Source organism: Rhamphochromis sp. 'chilingali' (assembly GCF_963969265.1).
Source record: "Rhamphochromis sp. 'chilingali' genome assembly, chromosome: 21".
NCBI classification, from domain to species: Eukaryota; Metazoa; Chordata; class Actinopteri; order Cichliformes; family Cichlidae; genus Rhamphochromis; species Rhamphochromis sp. 'chilingali'.
The window spans coordinates 14,358,856-14,383,365 of record NC_137949.1 but is presented as its reverse complement, the minus strand read 5'-3'; the positions used below and the strand labels follow the sequence as shown (position 1 = coordinate 14,383,365).

Here is a 24,510-nt window from a genome sequence, read left to right as displayed (position 1 = left end):
ACTTCTATTTGAACATGCCAGATTTCAAATTCAAGCTAAATCCTGAATGAATGCTAGTCATCACAACAACTTGGAGGATTGATTTATTATCAGTTAGTTCACTGAGACTTTTATCTAAGTACCAAAACATAGGACAAACAAACAAAAATCTTCCATTAAAATTAAAAACTTCCAATTTGTCTTGTTTTGCTTTGTTTTAAACAAAATCAAAAAACAGCAGATCAGGAAATTCAGTTAAATGTGAGAAAAATAACTGATAATTGTAGGGACAATATTATTTAAAAAGCAACCCTTACCAAGTCTGATTTTGTAGTTGATTTGATGCCTACCACAGAGCAGATTACTGGGATAAAGAGACTAGAGTTACTTATTATTTTGATATAAATAGTTTAAATAATTGGCAAGGCTTTTTAATCAGGACCTTTAATCCAAGAGATTTAACTGACTAATCTCTTCTTTCTGCAAAAGCATGGAAAACCACAGCCTCTATGAAATCAACATTTGTGCAAATAATCCATCCAGATATTGAGCCCAGTGTCCAATTGTTTAAACTGAGGTAGCTTATTGGAGAAGAATATCAGGGATTTGGAATTTCTTTTCATTCTCATCGGTGAGAGTTTATTGTTCCAACACGCTGAATACGTCTCAGATAATGAGTTTCTAAAAGCTGACGTCTCAGCATTTGGCCTAGAAATTGTTGAGTCACTCTTATTGATCAACCTTACACCTCCCACAGATTATTGTGTGCTGTGTAGCCTCTTTGAGTGCAGTACAGTGCATCTCTGTGCATCCACTAGTGATGTACCACATGCAATAATTTCATGGAGTTTTGGATCGTGAGACATTGATAGAGATGTCTGCTAGTGATTTATCAGTTACTCTCCAATATTTGCGGGTTGTGTTAATAGAATCCTGCCACCAAATATTTAAGACTGAACTGTTCGCTAAGCTGTATAAACATAATTCTTGAAGCTCTTAACTCAGGAAGTAGTCTTCTTGTAAACAACAGCTGCTGTCAATGAGAAATGAGTCAATGTTACTTGTTTCCTTTGTTTGTACATGAGGGACTGCAACATTCTGTGCTTCACGGAGACATGGCTGACCCCCATCGTGCCGGACCAGGCCGTAACTCCGTCGGATTCATTCTTTGTGCTCTGCGCGGACAGAACGGCAGAGTCGAACAAAACCAAAGGTGGAGGAGTGTGTTTCATGGTAAACAGAAAGTGGTGTGATGCCAGGAGCATTTCTACTCTCTCCAGCGGCTGCTCGCCACATCTGGAGTTCCTGAGCATTAAGTGCCGCCCTTTCTATCTGCCCGTGAGTTCACCTCGGTCATCGCCACGGCGGTCTACATCCCACCCCAAGCGGACACAGGTATGGCTTTGTCCGAATTATATGATGTGCTGAGCTCGCTTCAAAACAAGGACCCGGGCACAGCCCTCATTGTAGCAGGAGACTTTAACAAAGCGAACCTCAGACAAGTCATGCCAAACTTTTACCAGCATGTCTCGTGTCCAACGAGAGGGATCGAATTTTGGATCACTGCTACACGCCATACAAGCAGGGCTACAAAGCTGTCTCACAGACTTTTGGGAAGTCTGACCACAACGCCATCTTTCTCATTCCCCAGTATAAACAAAGCATACGGAGGGAAGACGTGACCACGAGGGAGGTAAAATGGTGGACTGCCCAATCAGAAGCTACGCTACAGGACGCACTCAACGACGTCGACTGGGACATGTTCAGAGCATGCGCAGTCGACATCAACGAGTTTACGGAAGTAGCAGTATGCTTCATCAATATGCTAGCGGAGGAGATTATCCCCACTGCGAGAGTCACCACATTCCCAAACCAGAAACCGTGGATGGACAGATCGATCCGCACTGCAGTAAACGCCAGGACCGCCTCCTACAACGCGGGTCTCGCCACTGGCGATATGAGCGCCTACAAAGCGGCCTCATACGGCGTGCGGCGCGCGGTGAGAGATGCCAAACGCCGGTACTGGGAACGTGTGGAGTCCCACTTCCACCAGGCACGGACTACGCACCATTACGGACTACAAAGCCAGGGACACTGCGCTGATCAACGCTGACTCTGCATTCACCAACGAGCTGAATCAGTTCTACGCCCGTTTCGAGGTTAGCCAGGCGGCTAATGCTATCTACCGCCTGACTACCGAGGACAGTGACGTCATCAGCGAGAGACCGGTGACCAGCATCGCGGAGCATGACGTCCGAGCGGCACTGAGGAGAGTGAACACAAGGAAAGCAGCGGTGCCAGACGGCATCACCGGCCGTCTGCTGCGCTGCTGTGCTGACCAGCTAGCAGGTGTGTTCACTTACATCTTCAACGAGTCCCTGGCGAAGTCTGTGGTCCCCACATGCTTCAAAAGATCCACCATCATCCCTGTGCCCAAGAACAGCAAACCCTCATCCCTGAACGATTACCGGCCAGTTGCACTGACCTCGGTAGTAATGAAGGTGTTTGAGAGGCTGCTGAAGAACATCATCTCCTCCTCCATCCCAGACACCACAGATCCGCTGCAGTTCGCCTACAGATCCAACAGATCCACAGAGGATGCCATCGCCCACGTCCTACACACCACTCTCAGCCATGTGGACAAGAAACAGGGTAACTATGTGCGAATGCTGTTTGTTGATTACAGTTCAGCGTTTAACACAATAGTGCCCTGCAGACTGTTCACAAAGCTGAGGGATCTAGGACTTAACAGCCGTCTGTGTGCATGGGTGTTGGACTTCCTCACTGGCAGAACTCAGGTGGTGAGGGTGGGCAGGTGCTTCTCCAACAGCATCACCATCAACACAGGAGCACCTCAGGGATGTGTCCTCTCGCCACTGCTCTACTCCCTCTACACTTCAGACTGTGTGGCCACCCATGGCTCCAACACCATTGTGAAGTTTGCTGACGACACAGTGGTGTTGGGTGCCATCTCCAACAACGATGAGACGGCTTACATGGATGAAGTGAAGAATCTGGCATCGTGGTGCCAGGACAACCACCTCCAGCTGAACGTCAGCAAGACCAAGGAGCTGGTGGTGGACTTCAGAAAGGGTCAGCACAGAGACTACAAGCCCATTATCATCAATGGAGCTCCAATGGAGAGGGTGCAGTCCTTCAAGTATCTTGGTGTCCACATCTCCTCAGACCTGACATGGGCTGCCCACATTCAGGTCCAGACCAAAAAGGCTAGGCAGCGCCTGTATCTCACCTACGACAACTGAGGAAGTTCAGGGTCTCTCCAAAGATCCTCAGGATTTTCTATACAGGCGCTGTGGAGAGCATCCTCACACAGAACATGACATCGTGGTTTGGGAACAGCTGTGTGAAGGACCAAAAAGCTCTCCAGAGAGTGATCCTTACAGCAGAACGCTGCTGCAGGATTGCTCTCCCCCCGCTTCAGGACACCTACACCAGGAGATGCCGGACTAGAGCAGCGCAGATACTGAAGGACCCGTCCCATCCTGGCAACAAACTGTTCCAACTTCTGCAATCTGGTAGAAGGTTCCGCATCTTCCGGGCAAGGACAGAGAGACTCAAGAGGAGCTTCTATCCCCAAGTCATCCGTGCCCTAAACACACACACCCGCCCGCTCACATCATCTATAATTGACTGAGACAGGACTCTTCCAGACACTAAACCAAGGCACAATGTACATTTCAATTCCTTTAATTTTAAATATGTTTATATTGTCCATCCTGTAAAATAGTCAGATGTCTATTCATATTAATGTACAGAATTCACCTGCTTGCTGCTACTACTGCACATTCACCCAATGCATATACTATATATAAAACACCCAGCACGCCCCTGCGGGTGGTTTATCCTTCAAGCTCGGGTCCTCTACCAGAGGCCTGGGAGCTTGAGGGTCCTGCGCAGTATCTTAGCTGTTCCCAGGACTGCGCTCTTCTGGACAGAGATCTCCGATGTTATTCTCGGGATCTGCTGGAGCCACTCGCCTAGCTTGGGAGTCACCGCACCGAGTGCTCCGATTACCACGGGGACCACCGTTACCTTCACCCTCCACATCCTCTCGAGCTCTTCTCTGAGCCCTTGGTATTTCTCCAGCTTCTCGTGTTCCTTCCTCCTGATATTGCTGTCATTCGGAACCGCTACATCGATCACTACGGCCGTCTTCTTCTGTTTGTCTACCACCACTATGTCCGGTTGGTTAGCCACCACCATTTTGTCCGTCTGTATCTGGAAGTCCCACAGGATCTTAGCTCGGTCATTCTCCACCACCCTTGGGGGCATCTCCCATTTTGACCTCGGGTCTTCCAGATTATACTCGGCACAGATGTTCCTGTACACTAAGCCGGCCACTTGGTTATGGCGTTCCATGTATGCCTTGCCTGCTAGCATCTTGCACCCTGCTGTTATGTGCTGGATTGTCTCTGGGGCATCTTTACACAGCCTGCACCTGGGGTCTTGCCTGGTGTGATAGACCCCAGCCTCTATGGATCTTGTGCTCAGAGCTTGTTCTTGTGCTGCCATGATTAGTGCCTCTGTGCTGTCTTTCAGTCCAGCTTTGTCCAGCCACTGGTAGGATTTCTGGATATCAGCCACCTCCTCTATCTGCCGGTGGTACATACCATGCAGGGGCCTGTCCTTCCATGATGGTTCCTCGTCTCCCTCCTCTTTCTTGGGTTTCTGCTGCCTGAGGTATTCACTGAGCACTCGGTCAGTTGGGGCCATCTTCCCAATGTATTCTTGGATGTTCGTTGTCTCATCCTGGACTGTGGTGCTGACACTCACCAGTCCCCGGCCCCCTTCCTTCCGCTTAGCGTACAGCCTCAGGGTGCTGGACTTGGGGTGAAACCCTCCATGCATGGTAAGGAGCTTTCTTGTCTTTATGTCAGTGGCTTCTATCTCCTCCTTTGGCCAGCCTATTACCCCAGCAGGGTACCTGATCACGGGCAGGGCGTACGTGTTGATGGCCCGGATCTTGTTCTTACCATTCATCTGACTCCTCAGGACTTGCCTGACCCTCTGCAGGTACTTGGTGGTTGCAGCTTTTCTAGCGGCCTCTTCATGGTTCCCATTCGCCTGCGGGATCCCCAAGTACTTGTAACTGTCCTCTATGTCCGCAATGTTGCCTTCTGGTAGTTCAATCCCCTCAGTTCTGACTATCTTCCCTCTCTTTGTTACCATCCGACTACACTTCTCCAGTCCGAACGACATTCCAATGTCATTGCTGTATAGCCTGGTAGTGTGGATCAGTGAATCGATGTCTCGTTCACTCTTGGCATACAGCTTGATGTCATCCATGTACAGGAGGTGGCTGACAACTGCTCCGTTCCGTAGTCGGTATCCGTAGCCAGTCTTGTTAATGATCTCACTGAGGGGGTTCAGGCCTATGCAGAACAGCAGTGGGGACAGAGCATCTCCTTGGTAGATCCCGCACTTGATGGTGACTTGTGCTATGGGCTTGGAGTTGGCCTCTAGTGTTGTACGCCACATCCCCATTGAGTTCCTGATGAAGGCTCTTAGGGTCCCATTGATCTTGTACAATTCTAGGCATTCCAGTATCCAGCTGTGGGGCATTGAGTCATAGGCCTTCTTGTAATCAATCCAGGCAGTGCACAGGTTGGTCAGTCTGGTCTTGCAGTCTCGGCTGACTGTTCTGTCTACCAGTAGCTGGTGTTTTGCGCCTCTGGTATTCTTGCCAATCCCTTTCTGTGTCCCGCTCATGTATTGACCCATGTGCCTGTTCATCTTAGCCGATATGATGCCTGACAGGAGCTTCCATGTAGTACTGAGGCAGGTTATTGGTCGGTAGTTGGAGGGGACCGGTCCCTTCTTGGGGTCCTTGGGGATCAGGACCGTCCGACCTTCGGTTAGCCATTCCGGGTGTCTCTCGTTAACTAGCAGTTGGTTCATTTGTGCTGCCAGACGCTCGTGGAGTGCAGTCAGCTTCTTTAGCCAGTAGGCGTGAACCATGTCGGGCCCTGGTGCTGTCCAACTCTTCATACTGGAGACCCTTTCTTGGATATCTGCCACTGTGATGGTTACTGGACCCTGTTCAGGGAGGTCGCTGTGGTCTGCCCTCAGATCCACTAGCCACTGAGCATTGCCGTTATGGGTTGCGTCCTTCTCCCATATGCTCTTCCAGTATTTCTCCGTCTCCAGCCTTGGTGGTGCTGTTCTCTTATTGTTCCCTTGCCACTGAGAGTACACCTTTGCTGGTTCTGTGGAGAACAGCTGGTTTATTCTCCTGCCTTCTATCTCTCTGGTGTACCTCCTCAGGCGGCTGGCCAAGGCTGTGAGTCTTTGTATGGACAGCTTGCTGTATTTCTTAGGCACCTTATTTGTCGCACCTTTCTGCAACTCCGTTAGTTGGCTAACCTCCCTCCGTGCTACTTTGATCTACACATATATATATATATATATATATATATATATATATATATATATATATGTATATAATGTTCTTCCTCTACACCCCCCCCCCCCCCCCCCCAATTTTTTTGCACATGTCAAGGAGCGTGTCAGGCTACATTTCACTGTGTGTTATACTTGTATAACTATGCATGTGACAAATAAAGAACCTTGAACCTTGTACATAGTTTGCAGTAAAATACTGAAGAACATACAAGTTAGCTCCACAACTCCAAGGTCTAAATATACCTTCCTTTCATCACCTGTAATCATCAAACTTGGATAGTGATCTGGCGTGTGATCTCTTTCTAATTCAGGGTAACGGCTAACATATAATGACATGATATGAAGATAAGCAGGTGGGATGCTAAAGCATACTGAAAAGGCTTCAATATCCATTATTTGCTCAAAACGGACTCTTTGAAAAGCAACCTGCATTAACCATGCAGTCTTAACTTTTCATAATGACACCTTAACGACAAAACCTTTGACCAACATGTTCTGTTCAGTGCAAAAAAAAAAAAGGTATGCAAAGTAAAAACACCAAAATGGAGTCCAGACTTACACACTTCAAATTCCAGTTTTCTTAACAAAAAGATGTAGCAGCACTTTGCTGTGCTCCGAGGACGCTGAAAAGCACTATAACCAGGAAGGTGGCCTTTTGCAGCGTGTCTTTTTTGCTGCAGGTGTTAGTGTGAAAAGAGCTTAAGTGGAGATAAGTCACTAGCAATGGGATTTTCTAGGAAACCCTGCTTGCATTCAGAGCTACTTTTTTGCACGTGTGTGTGTGTGTATTGGTGCTGAATGTGCATCTGTGTAGGAGTGATGCTGAAGGTGTAAAAAGAGTGCCCACTTTCTTTGTCCTGCTTCTGTTCTTTCATTATCAGCCTGTAAGTTTGTCTTTTTATGGAGCCACTGGTGGAATATGAGATATGTGTGCATGTTGTGTTAAACAAACTATAAGCAGGTATGGTCCATATATCATGGGCTGTTCACTCTTCACTTATTAGATATCATTACTAACTATTCTGTAATTCTTCTTCACCAAAACATAATGATGTGCTTTGGTAATACATAGATGGTTTCTCTAATAGTTATTGGAGCAAACTTCTGATGACATTCATTATCATCTACACACATAGTTAATGCACTGCTTTACAGTACCTAGATGAGGTTTTTATCCCTACTCAACAGCAATGGTTAATTTCCAGTTACAGTAACATGCTCAAGTTTAAGCTCATCAGTGATGTCACTTCCAGCCATCTTAAAGTGGCAGGTGGCACCCAGCCTGAGCAGTGTTTGGATCCTTATTCACAGCACTGTCTGGCCAGATCACACCCTCTCTCTTCAAGGCTTCCAGTTGATTTCTCACTTCTATATCAGAGCCAAGAGGTTCCACCCAGGTCACTCCCAGCCATGGGTTCACTGCAGTAGTTGTCAACACACTGTTACAGCCCTGTGTGTCTTTTAAAGAGCTTTCTGCCTTGTTGATTGCAATGCTGGTGGCCCACCTCTGCTCTGTTATTACTTTTGTTCATGGTCTTGGCAAATTTGAAATCGCCCATGGTGGTGTGGCGGTGCACTGGTTACAAATTACCCCTCACAACAAAAAAAGGCTCCAGTTTTGACCCTGCTGAGAACTGTGTCGACAGTTATGTGTGCAAACTAAAAGGTTCTTGACATTTCTTTGTAGGGCCCAAGACAGACTGGTGCCTGTCTGTGGTTTAAAAATAATGGAGGGGGGGATAGTGTGCGCAATTTCTGTTATGTATCAAAATGTGTCTTTTATGATTTTTTCTTTCCTCTTTTTCCACATTATTTTTTTCAGTACCTTATACATTGTGTTTTGCTAGAAATAACTGATGGATGCATTTGCAACTGTAACAGCTAGTGAAATGGCATAACTCTCATACCATTAGGGAAAGGTGGCATAACATGCATTGACCAGAATTAGTTTTAAATGTTGACACAAACAGTGAAATCCAAACACAGTCTTGATCTTACTTAGCTGAAAACACATTTTCCACCATGACAGAACAGCGAAGTGTAGACCATCATCCCTCAGTACACGCTGCTGTACTAAGGGATGATGGGTAGGACAAGGGACTTGGGTGGGCAGAGATGGATGGATATACAGATCGACAGAGAGAGGCAGAGTTACAGAGGGCGGAGTGGATAGCAGTCACTGAGATGAAGGGATGAGGTGGTAAAGAATGACAGGTGCAAGGATGAAAGATTGGTCAGCTGAAAGCACCACACCCCACCCCCAACCCCCTCACAAAACACACCTCCCCACACATGCACAAGATCCTCTCATGTTGGGTCCACGATTTTACACTGAGCTGTGGTTTTGTTTTCGAGTGGTGTTCTGAATATTCATCAGATTTCAAATTTAGCAGTGAAAAAGAAAACCAGAAACTTAAGTGAAGCCACACCCCATTTTAAGAGGCCCAGAGCTACAGAAATTATATAGACATTTACTGCTGCACTCAGTTACTGCACATATAAAAACACAGATGCAGGACCTGCTGGCTTCACAGGCTTCACATAACGAATACACAACACATAACAAATTACAATAGCTGGGCGCACATATGCTCATTGTCGCAAAAAGCAAAAACACAATGAAATGGTTGACATTTGTGACAGCAGCCATACATTCACAGATCTTTGTCAACAGTCACATTGTCCATATTACTCAATTTAATATTGTTTATTTTCCTAATGGTAGTAGTACAGCTGGGATAGCTTACAGCCCAATCACAACCCTGAGTTGGATAAATGGATGGATGATAGTGATATTTGTCTTCTGACATCATAATTAGGACGCCGGATTTTATCAACAACATTAATGTTGAGAAAATATGAAAAATGTTGTTAAATCTCAAAGTTCATGCAAAACATGATTACTATGATTGTTCGGGGGTGACCATAGTGGTTGAATGTGTTGATATAAAGAAGCCATTGCAGTCTGGGCAGATATTAGAGATATTATCATCTGTACAGGTCAAGTCCAAAACAGCTACCTGTTTTTAAAACCCAGAGATATTCTCTGAGAATATACAAATCTTAATTGCTCACTGGCTTCATTTGAACTTGGAGACAGACATGAAACACACAAAAGCAGCAATGAAGACAAACAATTCCCAACTGTGGCTGAGTGCTTGTTCTACAGGCGTGTGGTTTATTTGCACAGTTTCACAGCTGGTGAAAGTAGCATCACAGTAGTGAGACATGCTGCACATACGCTTGCTTGCTAAAATACACTCATCATTGCTGAGTTGTGTAACCGCAAGTGACTGACCACACCTCAGTTATACAACTGCTCTCTGTAGTACACTACCAGCTTTTACAGTGACTGGATGAGTTAATGCGTATAAATGTGTGGGAGCATCAATACTGCGCTCTATTACTACTGAGTGGGTTGGACTCGAAGATAACACTGCGCTAATTAGACTTACTCATTTTCCAGTTCACAGTATGCACTTGTGCAAAGATAACATGGTGCATTTGTAAGATAAGCTGAGTCAGGATGGTCTTTATAGTCTCCTAGGGGGCATGGGGGTGTGCAGCAACAAAGAATACAGATGTAAATTGGAGAATAAAAGAAGAAAGGAAAGCATATAAATACACGCAAAGAAACAACAAACAAAAAGCATCTGTATTGTAATAATAAAACAAGAGCTTCCAGGGCAAGAATAGTAAGAAGTACTGATATCCCTGAACTCTGAACAAAGCAGCTGCACTTCGATGGTTTTATTTGTGTATTACTGTCTATCTATCTAGATCTATTTACATTTAGTATTTTCTTGCCAAAGTAAACAGCAGCAGGCACACCAGATTCCTTTCTGTTAAAATATCAGGTTCATGCGATGTGTTGATCATTGTTTGTTTGTTTGTTTTTTCTTTTACTTAAATCCAATCCTTTACTATGTTTTAACTAAAACCCAAACCAATGAGAGCACATTTTATTAACCCTTTAAGACCTACCATAGAACCAAGTTCGCCAGAGCTTATATTATATTTTTACATGCTGTGGAGCCATTTTTGGGAGCATTTCAAGTTGCTATACATCAATACAACCATTATAGCCCAAACTTTAATAATATGTCTGCATTAGGTGCATAGTAATTACATAAATTGCAAAAAAGTGCAATAAACTACAAAAAAATTGAAAATCGTTTTTGTTTTTTTAACATATATTTCTAGTTAGAGAAATTTAAGAGGCTTATCCCTCAAAACTGTAAATACAAAAAAGTTACACAAACTAGTTTCCCACCACAGGAAATTTATTTTGAGTGTCTTCATAGTTTTATTTTTGAAATACACCAATTTTTATATACTGCAGGAAAAACGAAAATAAATATTATAGTGCAAATTTGCAAAATAACAGCATATGCATCAAAATAAACTATTTCCAGCAGTGCAATATGAGTCTTAAGCATCCCAGAAACGACACAGAAAGTCATAAAGTCAAACATAACTTTTTAAAACACATAACAAGTAAAACACAAGCTCAAAAGGCCCCGATCGTAAAAAACTACATTTCCGCAAAATGACGTCACTTCCGGTTTCGGGCAGGTCATGCGGTCATGTGATAGTTCGCGCTGATGGACGTAGGAAGTGTTACAAACAGCTGATGGATCGGCGAAGCGTGTTTCTGGAATATCATGTTTTTGTTGCTGCAAGTGATTTTTATGCAGTTTTTGCAAAGCTATATGTGGAAGGAAACTGTGACCTAGGACAAGCTGATGGCATAAGATGTAAGTACAACTCCTCCAGTTTCATATGCAAAAAAAATTATTGCGCTAGCTTACTTGGTTGCAGAGCTACCGGGATTTAAAAATAGTTACGCAAAACAGAGCGTGCCCGCTCCGATCGGCTGTAAAGGGTTAAAAGAAAAGTAATGTTTTTCCTTTCCTTTTTTCCAGGACAAAAAAAGCCAAAAACAAAGTCCAACAACTTGTTTGTGCATCTGTTCCATTGGTGCGTTAAGTATCACAGCAGCACAGATCAGAAGTGCTGTCTGGCTTCTTTATATTTATCTCATCTAGGAACATTGGTTACCCTTGGTATTTATACTGCTGCACTATTTATTTTGGCTGCTGTTTGGTTGGACAGAAAAACAGCACAGGACAACAGCAAGAACAGAAAAGAGCACAGCTGCTCTGAAGCTTCTTCTCGTGAATTTAATGTGACTGAGAAATATCAGCACTTTTTAGGTCATCCCAGGTGTTTTTACTTTCCAGGTAAGTGTTTTCCGATAGAGCTCTGTATTCAAGGCGTATAACTATTTTCAACATACCTAATCCTCTGTTTGCAGCATTTTGCATTTGTTAAAATGTTGACTTGTTTTCTATTTATAATCTTAGTGAATAGAAGGCACAGCCATTAATTCCCTCTATAGAAGACAGCAGAAAGCTTAAGCTCTGAATTTGCAGTGCACTGCTGTGCACAGACAGACGATCACAAACACAGACGTACAGACGCTGTTGTCCTCTTGCCTACTGACCTGTTTCAATAATTCAGAAGAGTGACTTGCTGGCTTGGCTGGCAATGGGTTCTATCCATGGACTCAGTCAAGCGTTACACACACACACACACACAGACTCACGCACACAAGTAAACTTGCATAAACAGGGCTTTATTATGCTTGGCACTTTTGCTTCCACAGTTATACTCACTGGAAGCAAACTTTAAAGATTTGACCACAACCTGTCTGTGCATACAGAAGTCTATCCGACCCAAAACATCTACCACACATCATCCATAATGGGTAAGTGGAGTGTGGAGTTGCAGGTGTAGCTGGAGTTAGTGTTTAAATGACGAAACACATTATTTGAACAAACATTATGCCCGTCTTTATTTATTCTATATACTGATTCAATGATGACGATACAGTGATTCAAACAGTTACCAATAATAAGATCAGGGTATTTACATTTAATTCCTTTGAGCCGACAGCTCAGGCTACAGAGTGCTCTAAATGCTCAGTCTTTATTTTTTCTACTTGTAGGTTTGTATGATGTCAGTGAGCAAAGAAATCCAGCTGTTCAAACCTTTTGTTTGCAACAATCAGCTGCTTGAAGGCAGGCTAGGAAAGGAACTAAAACTTCTTTAAGATAGTGGATGAACTGAGGGGCTGCACCAAGGACTGATGTAAAGGACAAAAGAAGAATTTTGAACCGTGAATCATGCAAAGCTACTCTAGGAGAAAGGGAGTTGGAAAAATAACATCATCGGTCCCATTTCAGAACATAACAGGAAATAATATTGTTTAACGAACAAGATCCAATTATGAGAGTCATGCTGGTAACTAAAAGATGTACGTCTGAATCAAGTAAACTAATATGCAAATGAATACTTAAAGCTGTACGGTTGTCAACTATGAAACCATAAAGACGTTTTCTAACATTTTTTCCACTGTGAATGACATCATGACATCATATTGCAGTGATTTGCTGGTACACACCTCCTGGCTTTGACTACAAGAAATCTTTGATGTCTGTGGTATCTCACTATGCTGCCCATACTGTGAACTCTAAAATACAGAATAAACAAACTGTAACTCCGAAGACATCCTGTGGCTGTTCAGCCTAGTTATGGCATTTCCTGGTTTGGAGTTACATAAGATATTGAATAATTAAAAGCAAATATTTTTAGGATCCCTTTTTCTCTTGACAAATTGGAATTCTTCTTTTCACCTTGGGATCATTCAAAGCTTTTAACATCATGGGGAACCCATGTTGAACAAAGTTGCTATGGCACTTCACCCTGGGTATCCAGGCCTCATTAAAGATAAATGCACCCATGCAAACTCCAGACTAAGGTGGAGTTAATGTAGTCTCACCAGGATGCTGGCTCAATGAGCTGGACTGGTTGTCTTGTCAAGCTTGGAATCTAAAGTAAATGTATTGATTCACAGTTTGTATAATGCTGTTCACTGGAATTTTTAAAGGTGAGTGAGAGAATTTTGAAGTTAGTCGTAACTGCATATCAAACTATCCTTTTGAAGGAACCTTTTTTTTGTTTGTTTGGTTTTTTTTTTTTTTTTTTTTTTTTTTTTTTGCAGAATTTGATACCGATCACTATTTACACTTTTAATTTTAAACTGCACCCATTTGAAACTGTAAATCAAATCGTAATGACAGGTTTATAATCATGAGTGGGGTTAAATTATTCTCTGTTAAATTGGCTGGGGACTGGGATGGTCAGTAAGGAAAGGGTTAAAGTAAGGTGAGAAAGTCCTGACTCCATAGATGACTTTTATTTGTCTGTTTGTGTCTGTAAGTAGCTGCGCTAATAAGTTTAGTATGAAGTTACATAAGAGCCTTGGATGAGATTCTGCTGCACAAGCAAATTAATTGGAACACTTTCCACTCTGTATTCGTAGTTGTGCCTCCCTCAGGGTCATTTTCAGGGTAGCAGAATTCAGAAGTTGATTAATAAATGAATATTTCGGGGAGGAAACAGACGATGAGTAACACACTGAATCAATCATTCAGTAATTTGTTTTATTCAGCAACAAAACATACAGTATAAAAAAAGGATCAGAGATAGATGATACTGTGTGCTTACTAAAACATGCGTTTTTTTTCCTTCCCCATGAGCCCACTAGATAGGGCTCATTGCCTTGCATGCATTGGATTGTGCGATTGTGCATGTTAACACAAGTCAATCACTTTTGCTGCCAGTGGCAGATTTGCTGACAAAGAGACTTTATCTCTCTACAGAAGTTTCCTTTTCCTTTCCAAGGTCATCTTAAGAACTGTGAATAAAAAATATATATTTGTCTTCGGTGTATCTGTACAGTAAACATTTATGTCAATGAGACAACAATGATAAATAAATAAATTGTGTTGAAACCTGTGATAGCAATCCAATGGGTTGATTTGAGAAGGGTAGATAAAATGAAGTACATGTGTTTGCGCTTGTGGCAGATTTGTGTGTGAGTGTGTTTGTCTGTGTGTGTGAGAGAGATATTGCTGATACAGACTGATACACACTTTTGATGTGAGAGCAATCTCTCTCCATCAGTCTCTGTCTTCGCCTATCCTTCATCTTTTCTCTTTCACATACCTTTTGCCCCCCTTTTTTTTTTTTAAAACCTCCATCCCTGCTTCATCACTCTGTCTCTTGGCACAGCCTGCACCCCTCCCCCAACACACACACACACACACACACACACACACACACACACACACACACACACACACACACACACACACTTGTGCCTTCGTTTTCTTAGCCCTGTCCTACACCCCTCCCTTCCACCTTCTTCCACCTTACTCTTTGCCCTCATTCTTTCCTGCTTGCCTCACTTTCATCCCTTCATCCTTCCCTCCTTCCCTCCATCCTGCTGGCTCAGCTGGTATACAGGCAGCCTTTGTTTCAGCTGTGTCCTCTGTCCTTTGAAGGAGGAAAGCTGAAAAGCAAGAGCCACAGAGGGAGGGGGAGGATAGAGGAAAGGAGTGAAGCAAGGGGCAAAAAAGGAAAAAAATCCATATGGAAAAGCAGGATAAAAGACAGAGGAGAGGAATTTAAAGAGAAACTGGGAGGGGATAAAGCAAGCAAGGAAGGAAGGGAGAGAGAGAGAGAGAGAGAGATATCTCTGGATCAATGGTCTGGGTTGTTCAAGTCATTGATATCCAGTCACAGCAGCGTATGAGAGCACATTTCCTGTGTGGTAGGATCAGTCTATGCGACACGGGCACTCACCTTAGCACACTTCCTCCTGGTTCAGTGGTGCACAATTGCAGCTCTTTAGTTCTCAGTTAAAGGCCAGCCAAGCAATTTATATAAAATTAGACTGTTTTGGAAGCCAATCATTGGTGTGGAACTCTGTACACCACAGCTACACTGTAGGCCAAAACACTTAAAAAAGCCACTAAAGATCTTAAAGGCAAAATATGGCATGGAAACCCTCAATTCTATTTATATTCACTATTTTTCAAGTCCAGTAATGATGTCTTTTTTTTTTTTTACCTCTATAGTGAGAAAAACCCAGCAGAAAATTTTGGACCTGTACCTTCATCCATGATGCTGTAGCTGTGGTAGCCGTGGTAACATGTGAATCCTGCGGCGTTTCATCAGCATTTACATCTCTAAAGGTAAGAAGTATTTTTGTAATTTAAAAAAAAATACATATTATGTTTTTTCTTGCCATGAGCTTGAAATTGCTGGCATTCTCATATAAACTGAAAGGCCAGTAATTTGGCCTATCATAAAGCCCGAACAAAAAGAAACAGTTGTCTTGCCAAAATTTTATCAGATGTACAGGAACAGTTTAATAGGAAAATGCTGTGCCGACAGTTCTAGATTGATAGCCATTATATAACCACAATTAGTTGATATAAAAATATGTCCTTTGTATGGTTAATATATCCTGTTGGACACATTCTAATGGTATAAATATTTCACGTGTCAGCAAAAAGTAAAATTCCCCAAAAAATGAATTTTAGAATGGGGACAAAAATCCTCTTAGTTTTGTTTGCTACAACCAGTAGTGATTTTTGATACAGGCGACATGGGCGGTTGCCCAGGGCGGCATCATGGTGGGGGGCGGCATCACGGGCATCGGCAGAAAAAAAAATTGCTCGTACTCATGCTGCCCCGACATCATGCCAGCGCATATTGGGAATGGTACAGGCACTGATCGGTTTTCTATCGCCCATTTGCTGGGAGTAAGGGCGCCCTCCGTTTGCGAGGTGCGCCTGCTGCTTGCGGCACAGGGAGGAGAGGGCGGGGCGGGGGGCGATTCTCTGGCTGGCTGGAGCAGCATCTAATAACCAACTCGCAAAATAAAAGAAAATAAAAACAAACCAACAAACACGAAAACACCAGACATCATGATACAGTCTTATCATTTGCACCAATGTTTTTTTCGAAATTCTATACGCGAAAAGTGAGCGCGAGAGCCCTCGGTGCGCCTGCTTGCTGCTGAAGTCAAAGTAAACTTTATTGTCATGTCATTTATTGTCTTCGGAGGCGGCGAATTGGCGTGAGAGGGCGTCTGGCTTGACATTACGGGAACCGGGTCTGTAAGTGATCGTGAACTGGAATCTAGTAAAAAACAGGGCCCACCTGGCTTGCCTGGCGTTGTGGTGTTTTGCCGATCGAATGTACTCCAGGTTCTTGCGATCGGTCCAGACCACAAATGGCTGGGCAGCGCCCTCTAGCCAATGGCGCCACTCCTCCGGGGCTAGCTTGATGGCTAGTAGCTCTCGATCTCCCACATCATAGTTGCTCTCTGCGGAGGTGAGACGGCGTGAAAAGTAGGCACAGGGATGCAGCTTACCTCCTTGCTGCTGGGAAAGCACCGCCCCCACTCCAGCATCCGAGGCGTCCACCTCCACAATGAACTGCCAGTCGAGATCGGGTTGGACGAGAATGGGCGCTGAGACAAAGCGGTCCTTCAGATGGGCAAATGCTCGTTGAGCCAGCTCATCCCAGCAGAAGGGAACCTTGGGAGAAGTAAGACGGGTCAGGGGCAGGGCAAGTTTACTGTAGTCGCGAACAAAGCGCCGATAAAAGTTCGCGAACCCCAGAAAGCTTTGAAGCTGTCTCCGGTTAGAAGGGGTCGGCCAGGCAACAACGGCTTGAACTTTTGCGGGATCAGTCTTGAGGTCACCCCGATCGATGACGTGGCCCAGGAAGGAAACAGTGGAGACATGAAACTCACACTTCTCCCCTTTAACAAAGAGACGATTTTCAAGGAGACGCTGAAGGACTTGCCTGACATGGCGTTGGTGGTCGGCGACAGATCGGGAGAAGATGAGGATGTCATCCAAGTAAATGAAAACGAAATGGTCGATGAAATCTCGAAGCACGTCATTCACGAGAGCCTGAAACACAGCTGGAGCATTGGTGAGACCGAAAGGCATCACAAGATATTCGAAATGGCCCAGGTGAGTATTGAAAGCCGTCTTCCACTCGTCTCCCTCCCTAATCCTGACCAGATGGTAGGCGTTGCGCAGGTCCAACTTGTGAAGACGGTGGCACCCTGGAGAAGCTCGAACGCGGAATTCAGCAGAGGGAGGGGATACTTGTTTTTAACTGTGATGGCGTTGAGGCCGCGATAGTCAATACAGGGCCGTAAACTTTTATCTTTCTTGGTGACAAAAAAGAAACCAGCGGCAACAGGCGATGACGAGGGGCGAATGAGACCAGCGGCAAGTGACTCATTGATGTAGTTTTCCATGCTTTCCCGCTCCGGTCGAGACAGGCTATACAACCTACTGGTCGGGAGCGGCGCGCCTGGGAGGAGGTCAATCCCACAATCGTACGGCCGGTGAGGGGGAAGGGAGCGTGCCTTATCTTTACAAAACACTTGCGCCAGGTCGTGATAAACAGACGGTATGGAGGACAGATCAGGCGGTTCTGAAATAGTTTTATTGGGTGGTAGGCTCATGGCGGGGGTGGCGGCTTTTAAACAGGACATGTGACACTCCTCCCCCCACCCCGAAATACTTTCCTTCCTCCAATCAATCACAGGGTTATGTTGACATAGCCAGGGATAGTCCAAGACTAGTGGTGTGAGCGGGGCTTTAAAGACGTACAACTGTATGGTTTCAACATGATTACCAGAAAGAGTCAGGGAAATCGGTTCCGTGATATGAGTAATGTCTGGAAGACGCTGGCCACTAAGGGCTGTGACTTTGAGTGAATGAGACAGAGGCTCCGTGCTAAAACCTAATTTTAGCGCCAGCGAGGCATCAATAAAATTCTGTTCTGCCCCGGAATCGATCAGAGCGTCGAGAGAATGAGTCTTGAGACGAATCGTTAGCTTAGCCGCAATCATGAGACGAGGAGGAGACTGTGAACAGGTGACCTCGCCCACCCGTACACTCCTCACTACTGGCGGGCGCTGTCTTTTGGCCGCGCCTGGCAATCCATGGCAATATGGCCCTTGCGGCCACAATAAAAGCACTCACCGGCTCTCCAGCGACGATACCGCTCCTTGGGCGACAGTCTGGAGCGGCCCAGTTGCATGGGCTGTTCACTTTCTTCCATGCTGTCCGATGAGTGACTGCCGCTAGGCGCGCCCCCACCTGCCGTCTCCATGCGCCCCGGGGGCCTCTGGGAAATGTAGTTTCCGGTTCCCCGACGCGCCCGTAGGTGCTCATCCATCTTCACACATAGTGTAATCACATCAGACAGGGTCTTAGGAACATCTCTCATCATCAGTTCTCTCTTTAACTCATCACAAATATTATTCAAGAGAGTACTTATCAATGCCGACTGCCCCCAGCCAGTTTCTTCGGCCAAGGTCCAGAATTCGACCGAAAAATCCGCCATGCTCCGCCTCCCCTGCTTCAAATTTAACAGTCTGTGGGCAGCCCCCTCCGCTCCAGTGCCTCTTTCAAAAACACTTTTAAATTTGGTGAGGAAGTCCTCGTAAGAAATGTCTGGGGCTGTTCTTAACACAGCTTGCGCCCAGTTTAATGCCTGCCCACGTAACAGTTGAACCATAAAGGCGATTTTGGCCCCATCTGTCTCATATGTTCTTCGTAACTGACAGAATTGTAGTGTGATCTGAGTCAAAAATCCACCACATTTATCGAACTCACCCGAGAAAGGCTCCGGCGCTGGTAACGATCGCTCTGGAGGTTCTGTGGAAGCCGGCGTGGGGGAAACAGGCGGAGCGGCTGCAGATGGATTTGGAGCCGATAGCTGAGGAGAAACAGACGGAGGGGGTGAGGGTGGGCTTACCGACGGTAGACGTTGAGCAAGGGCTTGCGTGAGTGCGGCCAGTTGTTGATTTATGTGCCGAAGCATGTGTTCGTGGCGTTCCAGAATTGCCTGGAGAGTTGAGGACGGGTTGCTGGGTGGGATTTGAGTCTGCTGAGTCCATGATGGCTGGATCGTTATTGTTACGGTTTGGAGGACTCAAGCGCAGGACTCCGGTTCTGATGCTCACAAGAAGGGTTTATTTACAAGTCACCAGGTGTATATACAAGAATGTGCAGGGGGGGGGGGGGGTGTTATATACAGCTGAGTGGGGGGAGAAGGGGCCTCCAGTGAAGTCCAAGGGAAAGCACGCGTTCTTCAGAATATCCACTGACACGATCACAGGTTCACACTCCGACACTGCCACACGGGAATCGCACTGGAAAAATCCAGGAAGCTCTGTAGACAGGGAGACAGGGTTAAGAACGACGCACAGAGGAAAACACTCTTAACTAAACTTGCTGTAGCTTGACTTCACTAACGCGTGGTAGACAACGATCCAGCGACGAACAGCAGTCACCTCCTGGCTTAAATGCTGCTCCCCTTAATGAGACCCAGGTGTCTCATCTCCCAAGGGCGTGGGCCGAGGGCGTGAACCCACAGCGAGTTCCGCCCCGGCGAGAGAGAAGAGGAAGAGAGAGAGAGAAACAGAGAGGGCTGATCAGCGTGCAGCTGATCCGCCTGGCCGTGACAGTTTCAGTTCTTTAGAGTTCACTCAGAGGCCTGTATGCCAGCTGGGGAATTCAACCTGCAACCGTGCAGACTCTTGTGAGCGACTTGAACGAATGCTTTCCTTAGAGATGGATCACCCTTGTGTGTGTGTGTGTGTGTGTGTGTGTGTGTGTGTGTGTGTGTGTGTGTGTGTGTGTGTGTGTGTGTGTGTGTGTGTGTGTATCCATTTGCACTGAAGCCCTCGACTTCTTAGCAAAACAGATCAAAGTCAAAGTCGAGTCTGCCTGTCCCCTGCTCACTTTGATGAATGGAGACCTGGCTTGATGGAGGGATGGGGAGGAAGGAGGAATAAAATGGGGAATGAATATATGACTGAAGTATAAGAAGCTCTGAATGAAGTGACAGGTTGGAAGGATAGATGGGTTTCACCTTTCCATCACCTTCTTCAATGATGTTCCTGTAAGGCACACTTTTAGTCACATGTTCTCGTTTCTCCCCCTCACTTGTTTTTTCTGTAATGGACATCTTTCTGCTCTCTTTATGTGATGCTTTTACTTTTTTCTTTTGCTTTTTTCCTTCTCTCATTTGACACTTCAAGTCTTCAGCACATGTTTCCATTTTTCCCTCACTTTCTTTTTGTGTAATCATACTGCATTCCTACTGTTAACCTCCTCCTTACCTTTCTGTGTGATGGCCTTTTAGCATATGTGTCTTCTCTCTAGTAGAGAGTTGAAGGACTGCCCTCATCCCAGGGGGACATTTGGCAGCCGAGAACAGCTGAGGGCCAGGCATAGTCTGGGTCACCCAACTAACCTATTCCTGCCTTCCTTGCCTCTGGTCCTGTGGGATAATAGGTGTGAGGAGGGAAAGGGAGAGGACAGGGAGAAGAGATAAAAGAGGAAAAAAACAACAGGAGGAGTATAATTCACACATGAGAGGAGACGCAGGTACATAGGACGCACACTCTAAGGTAATTAGTCATGTTTACAAATCCCTATTTCTGTCTCTTTGTTTTGTGTGCAGCTGTTAGTCATGCTGAATACTTCCAAACTGGTTTCTGTGTAATTTTCTTTTAAATGAATGAAAAAAGAGATTGCAAGAACATTTCCTGCACAAGATAAATGAAAATTATAAACTGTGAATAGATGTAACATAGTTTGAGATTTTATGTATGTGTCTAAAATAAGGATCTGATCAAGGTTGGATTAAAACAGTTATTTAATCTATGACTCATTTCACCTGTTCACCCACCATCCTGTTACTGCAAACAACCAGACTACCAATTCTGCCAGCTAGTCAAATGGCAGATCAGTAAATTGCCACTCGGACCCCTGATAAGCTTTCTGGCAAGCGACTGAAGAGACTACCAATAAGAGTGAAGAATACGTTTGACATATGACCTGCTAGTAAACGCTTTAGAGGGTCACCCAGGTGACCCGAGCAAGGCATGTCCACAGCGACCAGCAGGCAGCTTCATGACAAACAAATCCTTTTCACTGTGTATGCAGCTTTACAACTGAAAAGATTTATCTTCCCAATACATCGTAAAGCAGTAAAAGCTTGTGAATATGTCCATTATAGCCAACCAAGGGAATGATTTATTGAAGGTACACAAGCAAATTGAAAACAAAATCAAAGAAATCTCAGCTGTGACACATGTTAAAGTGTGTGCTTTGTTCTAAATGAATCAGTTATCAAAAGAAAAAGGCTATCTCTATATTAAAAAAACAAAAAAATAAATCATATGGATGTAATGAAGGACTGGAACAGGCACTTACTGTTAGACTATGTGGAATAAGATGACTTTAATCACCTTAAAGCTTCTTTATGGACGATGGAAGGTGAAACCTGGATGTTAGAGAGTTTATTTTTTGAAGCGTAAAGAAGATAAAGCTGCCACGACAGGTGCCAGCAGTCACGCTGCCTATATTGTTCACTGAGTTAATTTGGGAGTGATTTCTGGATGTTTAAAAGTGGAACATGTTTGTTTGGCTGCATACCGAAGATTAAAGGATGTATATCAAACAGAAAAAGCTTCTCATTTCCTCTTTGTATCTGCTTTATTAAGGCCATTTCTTTTTGTTTATGAGATTTAGAAATGCCGTTCTTCACAAAGAATGCCTGTCAGGATTTGTTATCTTTCGTACAGGAAGTGAATTCCTGTCTCTATTGCTACCTCGTCACATCGCACACGCTCGTATTATTTCTGACTTCTTTTCTAAAAGTCTCTGTCTCTCTGTTGTTCTTGTTCACCGTAGGCAGAAGCAGGAAATGGAATATGTGAAACTAGACGTGAGGGTAGCCATACTTATTTATTTTAAACGGAAAGCCCACAGGCTGGCTAGAAACCAATGATGGATGACAACGATGGACAGAGACAGTGAGGTTAGGGACAGACACTGGTCCTCATCCTGGTTATTTTTTACAAAGTAAAAATAACTATAAAAATGTATAAGTTAATCTCAGAGATGGGCAGTAATGCGTTACACGTAACGTCTGTAGTACGATTACTTTTTATCAAGTAATGAGTAAAGTAACAGATTACTATTGCAAAAAAGTAAATACATTACTGTTGCTTTTGCATAAGCACGCTGCATTACTAAACCGTGATTTTGTTTGTAAAAGTGCCTCATGACAATGACGTATGATCAACAATGGATAATATGGAGTGCAGGAGAGAGTACGACCATACAGCATTTAAAGCGTGGAAATACTGACCTTTGTGTTTGATTCAGTAAAGAAGTGACAAAAACATTAGCGTCCGCTGTACACTCTGTGTGGGAAGAAAACTTCTTTCTACAGTGAAAAATTAAATTTCATTGAGCAAGCACCTAGCACGCCCCACAGGAATGTGAAATTCACAGAGAAACCCCCGGATCCCCACACTGACATGACTGCTGCAGCACTGGGCAAACCTTCACCTGCCCCACTCCTGCTAAACAGATGAAAAGAGATTTAAGAGAGACAGGGCTTAGTGCTGCTGAATCTTTCATTATATTTATTTTTTGCTGTGTTTTACTTGCATCTATTTGAAAGAGTGAGTGTAAAAACTAAAAATTATTTTATTTTATATGCTGGAATATGCAGAAAATAGGTTTAAATGTCAATTTAATTATATATTAATTATATATTGCATATACCGTATTTCCCGGACTACAAAGCGCACCTGAATATTAGCCGCACAAGCTAAAATCAGGGGAAAATCCTGTTTTGTACATACATTAGCCGCACCTGACCAAAAGCCGCAGGTGTTTCAATATTGACTTATCATATGTAAGAGAATATGCACAAAGCGAATTGTCAGGAAAGAGATGGCTGTTTGGAGACACACCCCTTTTATTAATATTTTGAAAATCAAGTTATGGGTACATATTTGCACATGTGCTGTGCTTCATAAATGAGTAACAAATGTAGTACATAACAGTAACCTACAGCACACCAGAAAAATAGATTCGGACTACCTTTTAGGCTCAGGTGCAGTGACACGGCTTTAACAAGAAGAAAAGTCAGTCATTCACCACCATCTTCCTGCGCACTAAAACCACCAAAGTCCTCTTCTCCAGTGTCGGAAACGAACAGGCTCAGGATGGCTTCGTCATCCACTCTCAGCTTCGTCATCCACTCTCAGCTTCTTTCCTTCGTTGTCACTTTCAAAACCAAAGATAATCCTCATTGTCATTGTCAGTGTCGGAGTCGAACACCCTCTGAAGGGCCGTGGCGGTGTCCTCCTCTTCATCATGCAGCAGTCCAGCCCTTCGAAATCCGTTGGTGATCGTGGATGTTTGCACACTTTTCCACGCTGTCAGAATCCACCGGTAGAGTTGAGCACAACTTGCTTTTCGCAAGTTTATCGCCGCTCATCATCCACGACTCCAGCTGAACGCATAGCGCTACTTTGAAGTTTGTTTTTCGCGCTACTTGTACGGCACTATGTTGCCTGGCGGATGGACATGTGACCAACATACCACTCTTGAACCCCGATCCTTCCGCCAGGCAACGTAGTGCCGTACAACAGCGGAACAAACAAAACAAATCGTCTTACGATATGACAAAAATCATGGACAATCTATAGAAAAGCCGCACCTGACTAAAAGCCGCAGGGTTCAAAGCTTGTGCAAAAAGTAGCGGCTTATAGCCCGACAATTACGGTAATTTAATTTTTGCTTGATGCAATGTGCATAAAATTAAAAGATTAAAACTAATTAAAAAAAAAAAATTTAAACAAGACTTTTCCATTTGATTCACTTTTACATGATGGATTATGCAGAAAAAACAGAATTGGGCTAAAAGGTCTGTTGCTTTATTACGTATTCAGGCTGTGCATCATGTTTTTAAATGGAACTAAGTAATAAAGTAACTAATTACTTTTGAAAATAAGTAATCAGTAAAGCAATGGGATTACCTTCCTGGAGAAGTAATTAGTAACTAATTACTATTTTCAAGTAATTTGACCAACACTGGTTAATCTACACCTTAGAGGTGTGGACTAACATATCAAACAAACGGAAGAGTCTTTTATTGGTGTGTGGGGTTATCCAGCTCCAGGTTGGTGGTTAGCAATTTTTCCCTGACAGCAAAAAGGTCTTTAAATCCAAAGTGGGGATTTTCTGTACTTGGTACTACAGTCCAGGACAGAAAACACTGAGAGTTGGGGTAGGCTTCTTTGACCTTGAACTGGATATAATATACTTTAATATATTATATTAATTATAT

The 24,510-nt window shown here is 44.2% G+C and overlaps 1 protein-coding gene across 5 annotated transcripts in view; it reads left to right on the top strand.

The window, feature by feature from the left end:
- lrfn5a (leucine rich repeat and fibronectin type III domain containing 5a) overlaps positions 1–24,510 on the top strand; it is a gene marked incomplete at its 3' end in the record, with an annotated part of 141,783 nt that overhangs the window by 62,713 nt on the left and 54,560 nt on the right. For 4 of the 5 annotated variants that reach the window (XM_080871197.1, XM_080871195.1, XM_080871196.1 and 1 more), the window contains one exon: positions 15,390–15,506. Of the gene's footprint in view, positions 1–15,389; positions 15,507–20,651; positions 20,768–24,510 lie in introns of all 5 variants that reach the window. The other variant, XM_080871198.1, reaches the window with a different exon arrangement.